Source organism: Colobus angolensis, unplaced genomic scaffold, assembly GCF_000951035.1.
Source record: "Colobus angolensis palliatus isolate OR3802 unplaced genomic scaffold, Cang.pa_1.0 Scaffold52, whole genome shotgun sequence".
NCBI lineage: Eukaryota > Metazoa > Chordata > Mammalia > Primates > Cercopithecidae > Colobus > Colobus angolensis.
This window is the reverse complement of record NW_012118710.1, coordinates 201,593-208,686: the sequence shown is the minus strand read 5'-3', so window position 1 is coordinate 208,686 and position 7,094 is coordinate 201,593. Positions and strand designations below refer to the sequence as shown.

General features: G+C 45.2%; 1 protein-coding gene across 2 annotated transcripts in view; it reads right to left on the bottom strand.

Moving 5' to 3' along the window:
- Positions 1–7,094, bottom strand: part of SLC20A2 (solute carrier family 20 (phosphate transporter), member 2) — a 127,042-nt gene that overhangs the window by 69,060 nt on the left and 50,888 nt on the right. The window lies entirely within an intron of this gene.

Genomic DNA, 7,094 nt, shown 5'->3' with positions numbered 1-7,094 from the left:
TTTTTTTACAGGTTGGAGGGGTCTCCCTATGTTGCTCAGGCTATCTCAAACTCCTGAGCTCAAGCAGTCCTTCTACCTCAGCCTCTCTAGTAGCTGGGACTAAGGGCACACGCCATCATGCTTGGATAATTTTGTTTTCTTTTTGGTAGAGACAAGGTCTCACTATGTTGCCCAGGCTGGTCTCAAACTCCTGGGCTCAACTGATTCTCCCGTCTCAGCCTCCCAAAGTGCTGGGATTACAGACGTGAGCCACTGTGCCCAGCCCTGTATTCAATTTATATTCCAAAGGGCCCATGATCAGTCAGTCTTTCTCAGTTCTTCCCTCATCTTCCTTATGCTTCTCTTGAGGTTTGGCCCTCAGGACTGAACTGAATAGAAAATATCTCAATGGTGCCAAGGACTCTGTTGGCCTCTTTTCTCCTGAAACTGTTTGAAGCTAATGCTTACAAGAAGCAACCTATAATTACGCTTTTATTCCTGTTTTGGTTTACAGAGTTAGAAGATCATAGAACATTAGGGTATGAAGGGACTTTAGCAGTAATCGAGTCCAATTTTGGTCGTTTTAAAGATGTGGCTGCATCACTGAAAGTAGATTTAAACAATGAATCCCTAAATGCACTATCTCCTTCCCATGAGTCCACACCACACACCACAGTAGGAGGCACTGAAATGAAAGCAATGCTGAGAAACTAGGAAGTGATGCTCCTGGCTGACACTTGCCAGGCACTGATGATACGAGGTTCAACTCTAGGTGCTGAGGCTCCTTGGGTTCCTGGCCTAAGCTGGGGGTGGGCAGGGAGAGACATGGGAAGGAGGGAGGCTAATAAAGAGAATGGACTCACAAGAATGCTGCCGGGCCCTCACCCTTCAAAATTGTCAATATCAGATGACATCTTTTAGTCCTGTCCAACTCTATTATTCTACATCAACCAGAGACCACAGGGCCAGGAAGAGGCCGTTTAGCCTGAAACTGTGAGCCACAGGATTGTCCTGTGGGGAGGGGAGGAAAATTCTGACCCTGTCTTGAGCAGTGCAGTCAACGGCCTTTGTGGACTTATGGAACATGAACAGACTTACTTTGCCATTTGGTTCTCTAGCTAAGATTCCTGCTTCGGGCCCTGAGGGTTCAGCCTTCCCTGCCCTTTTTCCTTCCAGGTCTCATTTCTGCTCTGTCCACGCTCCCTCTGCATTCTTCTCATTCCTACAGGGAAGTTTCTTCCCAGCCCTAAAACTTCTGTGATCTTTAGATGTTTTCCACACAGCCTCTTACTCTCTGGGAAGGCATTGCATAAATCTACAATAAATAAATCTAAGTGAATATATTTTTAAAGGAAAAGGAAATAAACAGCAAAAAATAATTAAAATGAGTTAAAGTTAGAGGAGTTATGATGATCTGGCCTGAAGAAGAAAAGATTTCCAAGGTCCGACATGACTTACATGGAAAATGTTTTCTTTTTTAGTGGAAAGGCTGCCTCAGGATATCTAACTGCCATCCTTGGTGACGTTCAAATGGAATCTGAATGACCATATGACAGGTAATTGTAAGATTTTATTTGTCATTTTCCTTTTACATTTACAATTCAATGAGTCCATGAAAAAGTTATTATTAGGAAATATATCAGCCTCTCTTTATCTAATTTGAGGACACAGCACAAGGAAACAGTCTTTCATGTAAGAAAAATGACTATTATTTAGGCTGGGCGAGGTGGTTCATGCCTGCAATCCCAGTAGTTTGAGAGGTCAAGGTGGGCAGATCATTTGAGCCCAGGAGTTTGAGACCAGCCTGGACATCATGGCGAAACCCCATCCCTACTAAAAATACAAAAATTACCCAGCTACCCAGGAGGCTGAGGTGGGAAGATCACCTGAGCCTGGGAGGTCGAGGTTACAGTGAGACTGGAGCGTTGTCACTGCACTCAGCCTGGACGACAGAGTAGGACCCTGTCTTAAAAAAAACAAAACTGTATTTGGCCGGGCACAGTGGCTCATGCCTGTAATCCCAGCACTTTGGGAGGCCAAAGCAAGTGGATTACCTGAGGTCAGGGATTCGAGACCAGCCTGGCCAACACGGTGAAAATCTCTCTACATGGTGAAAATTCATCTCTACTGAAAATACAAAAAATTAGCCAGGCGTGGTGGCGGGCCCCTGTAATCCCAGCTACTCAGAGGACTGAGGCAGGAGAATCACTTGAACCTGGGAGGCAGAGGTTGCAGTGAGCTGAGATTGTGCCATTGCACTCCAGCCTGGGCAACAAAGTGAGACTCAGTCTCTTAAAAAAAAAAAAAAAATTGGGTCAGGCACGGTGGCTCATGCCTGTAATCCCAGCACTTTGGGAGGCCAAGGTGGGTGGATCACTTCAGGTCAGGAGTTTGAGACCACCCTGGCCAACATGGTGAGACTCCGTCTCTACTAAAAATACAAAAATTAGCCGGGCAGGGTGGCGGGTGCCTATAATCTCAGCTACCAGGGAGGCTGAGGTGGAGGAATTGGTTGAACCCAGGAGGCAGAGGTTGCAGTGAGGCGAGATCATGCCACTGCACTCCAGCCTGGGTGACAAGAGCAAAACTCCATCTTAAAAACAAACAAACAAACTGTATTTGGATAGGAGAAACACATTTAGAACAGAATAGGTTGCAGCCCACCGAAGTGAGCTCCCACTGGAAATGTGGACTCCCCAGCAGTAGAGACTTCTAAAGTAGATCATCGCCTTGCTGGAGAGTCTGAGGCACGCTACTGTCTGGAAGCAAGGGACAAGAACAGCCAAGCTTTATGAATTTATTCCCACTCTCTAACACAGAAAAGGCTCTTCAACATTTTCTCCTTTCTTCCTTTCCATATGTACCATAGATGGATTCCCCGCCCTCCCAGATATTCTAGATATTTTCTTCACTCATAACCAAAAATAAGTAGATATTCGTGAGCAAATTGCTTAACATATGAAACTTCTATCAAATGACAAATCTAGGATCACTGGTTCCAATTCTGTGCCCTGAAATGTTGGACTGTTTGGCTAAGTTCCAAGAGCTATATTAGGGAAATACTTTCCCTTCAGCGACAGTTTAAAATGGAACCATGTATGAAAATAGATATGGCTCTTATATGTTTATTTCCTAACTTTGTTTTGATTCTATTGGAGGTTCAATAAAAATATGGATGGTACTTATAAAACTTTTTGTTCCTGGTACGACTGCATATTCTTTCCATTAATGCAATATTAATATAAACAGAGGAGCTGACAAATGAAATTATCTTAACTCCTTTCCATGCTCAACTTACAGCCCCATATTTCTTGTTATCATTCCAGAGATTCTTAAGCAATTGTTCTCAGCCAGCAGAAAAAGCAACAGAGGACAAATGATTATTAAGTTGATCTAGGCAGCCTCTTCCTTTTTGCCCTTCTCCCAACAGATTTGGGAGAATCTGTTCAAGTCTCTGAAGTGCTTCATCAGAAATCTGAAAACCTGATTCCACTCCACTAATAATTTGCTAAATTGGCAGTATAAACAGGCTAAACAAGGCAATATAGTCCCAAGAATGTTCGTTTGATTGGTAAGTCAGGTAGAAATTTAGCAGTTCCTCTCATCGTCTGTGGAGACTACTGAGAGTGAAATCTTTTTACTAAATTAAGAAACCATGAGCACTGGCTTGATATTATTAATACCTTCACAAAACTGTGGGATGACAGTTAAAAAACACAAAAGAGAAAAGACATTTTATAAGATTTATTTGAAAACTTTCCTCACTCTGAGAATGCTCATGGCTCTTAATTCCTTATGCACGACAAAGATCATCTCTCTTGCACTCTGTGCTTTCCAAGCTATCTTCGAGCTTTGCAGGAGAGGCCATGGGGGCAGAATGGGGTGTAGTCCCACGGTGTCCCCTGACAGATCCAGTGTGCAGTCTGATGAAGTGTGGGTGGGTGTGGTCTATGGCTGGCAGCCACCATGATCCAAGAGAGCCTGACTTGGGAGGGCAGCCAGGCAGCGGGCTGCTCCCATATCATGCAGGAGCGCCTGGGTCTGGCCTTCCAGACCCCCAGGGCATTCAGCCAGCCGGGTGTTCTGCTTGCTGGTCTACATGCAGCCACTAAGCATCTCGGCCACACAGCTGGCCCTGGGACAGCAGCAGTACAAAAATGCCTCCAGGCCAAGAGTGAAACAGGGCACAGGACTAAGCACAAGGCCTGCATTTGGACCAAAGGGCACCCTGGCAAACCTAGGCCCAGAGTGAGCCTTTGAAACTGTGGGCAGGAGGTGCTGACAGCCCAGCCTCCAGCCCACCTTTCCTCCTTCCCCAGAGGTCAGGACAATCACAGTCCTTCCCTTCTTCCACCCACTGTGCCTGTAAAGGGGGGCTGAGATGACCAGGCATCAGAGTCACTCATTTATTTCCTCACCGCTTCTCTCACTGCATGGAATGTTCAGGGAGGTCAGCTGATTTCCCTAGGTACACTCATGGGGTGATGGACACAATGCATACAAATAAAAGACCCAGAAAGCACCCCCCTCCAAAAAAGGAGAGCTTGTCAAGCTCCCTGTGCCTGCATTTTTCCTTCAGAAAACTTGGGGCTAGGCCAAACGCAGTGGCTCACGCCTGTGGTCAGGAGTTCGAGACCAGCCTGGCCAACATGGTGAAACCTCATCTTTACTCAAAATACAAAAATTAGCCAGGTGTTGTGGTGGGCACCTGTAATCCCAGCTACTCAGGAGGTTGAGGCAGGAGAATCGCTTGAACCTGGGAGGCAGAGGTTGCAGTGAGCTGAGACCGTGTCATTGCATTCCAGCCTGGGCGACAAGAACAAAACTCCATATCAAAAAAAAAGGCTAGATGCGGTGGCTCACATCTGTAATCCCAGCACTTTGGGAGGCCAAGGCAGGCAGATCACAAGGTCAAGAGATTGAGACCATCCTGCCCAACATGGTAAAACCTCATCTCCACTAAAAATACAAAAATTGGCTGGGCATGGTGGCGTGGTGCATGCTTGTAATCCCAGTCACTCAAGAGGCTGAGGCAGGAGAATCACTTGAACCTGGGAGGCAGAGGTTGCAGTGAGCTGAGATTGTGCTGCTGCACTCCAGCCTGGCAACAGCAAGACTCAGTCTCAAAAAAAAAAGAAAAGAAAAGAAAACGGGTCTAGAGAGATTGTTTCAAGAACAGCATACAACTTTCTTATAGACTGGAGGGCAACCAGACAGAAGGTGTTCTTTCATATTTTAAATTAGTTAAGAAAGAAAAAGGAGTATGTAATTATATTGTCTTTTATCATTAACTACTTATCTTTAGCAGAGCTCTGTGTGTGTGTATGTGTGGACTCAAATCACTGTCTAGTGTCACTTCCTTTCAGCCTAAAGAACCTCCTTTAGTATTTTTATTTACTTTTTTCTTTTTTGACACCCAGGTTGGAGTGCAGTGGCACAATCATGACGACCATGGCTCACTGCAGCCTTGATCCTCCTGCCTCAGCCTCCCAACTAGGTGGGACTACAGGTGTGCGCCAATGTGCCTCGCTAGTTTTTTTTGGTAGAGATGGGGTTTCACTATGTTGTCCAGTCTGGCCTAGAGTTCCTGGGCTCAAGCGATCCTCTGGCCTTGGCCTCCCACAATACTGGGATTCCAGGCATGAGCTGCCGCGTCTGCCTTCCTCTAGTGAGGTAGGTCTGCTAGTTATTTACGTGGCAGTGTTTTTATTTTGTCTTACTTTTGAAAGACAGGTTTGCTGGATGTAGGATTCTTTCGGCACTTTAATATGTCATCCACTGCCTCTCAGTCTCATTGCCTCTGATGGAAGTCAGCTGTCCATCTTACTTGAGTTACATTGGACTTGACAGTCACTTCTCTCTTGCGGGTCCCAAGAGTTTTTCTTCGTCTCTTAAATTTCTGACTGCAGTATGTCTGTGTCTATCCTAACTGAATTTGGCTAAGCTGTCTGGATGTGTACATTAGTGTTCTTCATCAAATTTGAGAAGCTAAATTACTACAGAACATTTTTATTTTTTATCTTTTTGAGACAGAGTCTTGCTCTGTCGCCCAGGCTGGAGTGCTATGGTGTGATCTCAGCCCACTACAACCTCTACCTCCTGGGTTCAAGCGATTCTCCTGCCTCAGCCTCCCAGGCAGCTGGGATTACATGTACCGCAACATCGGGCTAATTTTTGTATTTTTGTAGAAACAGGGTTTCACTATGTTAGCCAGGCTGGTCTGGAACTCCTGACCTCAAGTGATCCACCCATCTTGGCCTCCCAAAGTGTTGGGATTCTAGGCGTGAGCCACCGTGCCTGGCCATGATTATTTTTAAGTGTTGAAATATTGTTTTCTGCACCTTCTCTGTTGGTTCTCCCGCTGATGCACTGAATGGTGGCCCACATTTCTCTGGCTCTGTTTATTTTTCTTCATTCCTTACAGCAACATCTCTATTGCTTGTGGATCTTTCTTCTGGCAACTCTAATTTACTGCAGAACCTCTCTAGCGAATTTTTCATCTTGGTTATCGTACTTTTCAGCTGCAGAGTTTCTTTTAAAAAATGTTTTTAAATTGCGGTAAAATATACATTGCATAAAATTTACCATCTTAACCATTTGAAAGTGTATGGTTCAGTGGCGTTAGGTATATTCACATTGCTGTGCAACCACTGCCACCATCCAGCCACAGAACTCCTTTCATTTCCAAAACTGAAACTCTGTACCCATTAAACAATAACTTGCCATTCTCACCTTTCCCCAACCCCTAGCCACCAACATTCTATCCTCAGCCTCTATGAATCTCACTGCCTAAGGATCTCAGATGAGTGGAACGACATAGCATTTGCCTTTTTGTGACTAGTTTATTTCACTTAGGGTTCATCCATGTTGCAGCATGTATGAGGATTTCCTTCCTTTTTGAGACCGAGTAATACTTCCTCGTAGGTGTAGACCACACTGTGTTTATCTATTCATCCATCAGCAGGCATTTGTGCTGCGACTTTTGGCGACCGTGAATAACACTGCTTTCTTTTTTTTTTTTTTTTTTGAGACAGAGTCTCCCTATGTCGCCCAGGCTGGAGTACAATGGGTCGATCTTGGCTCACTGCAACCTCTGCCTCCTGGGTTCAAGCAAT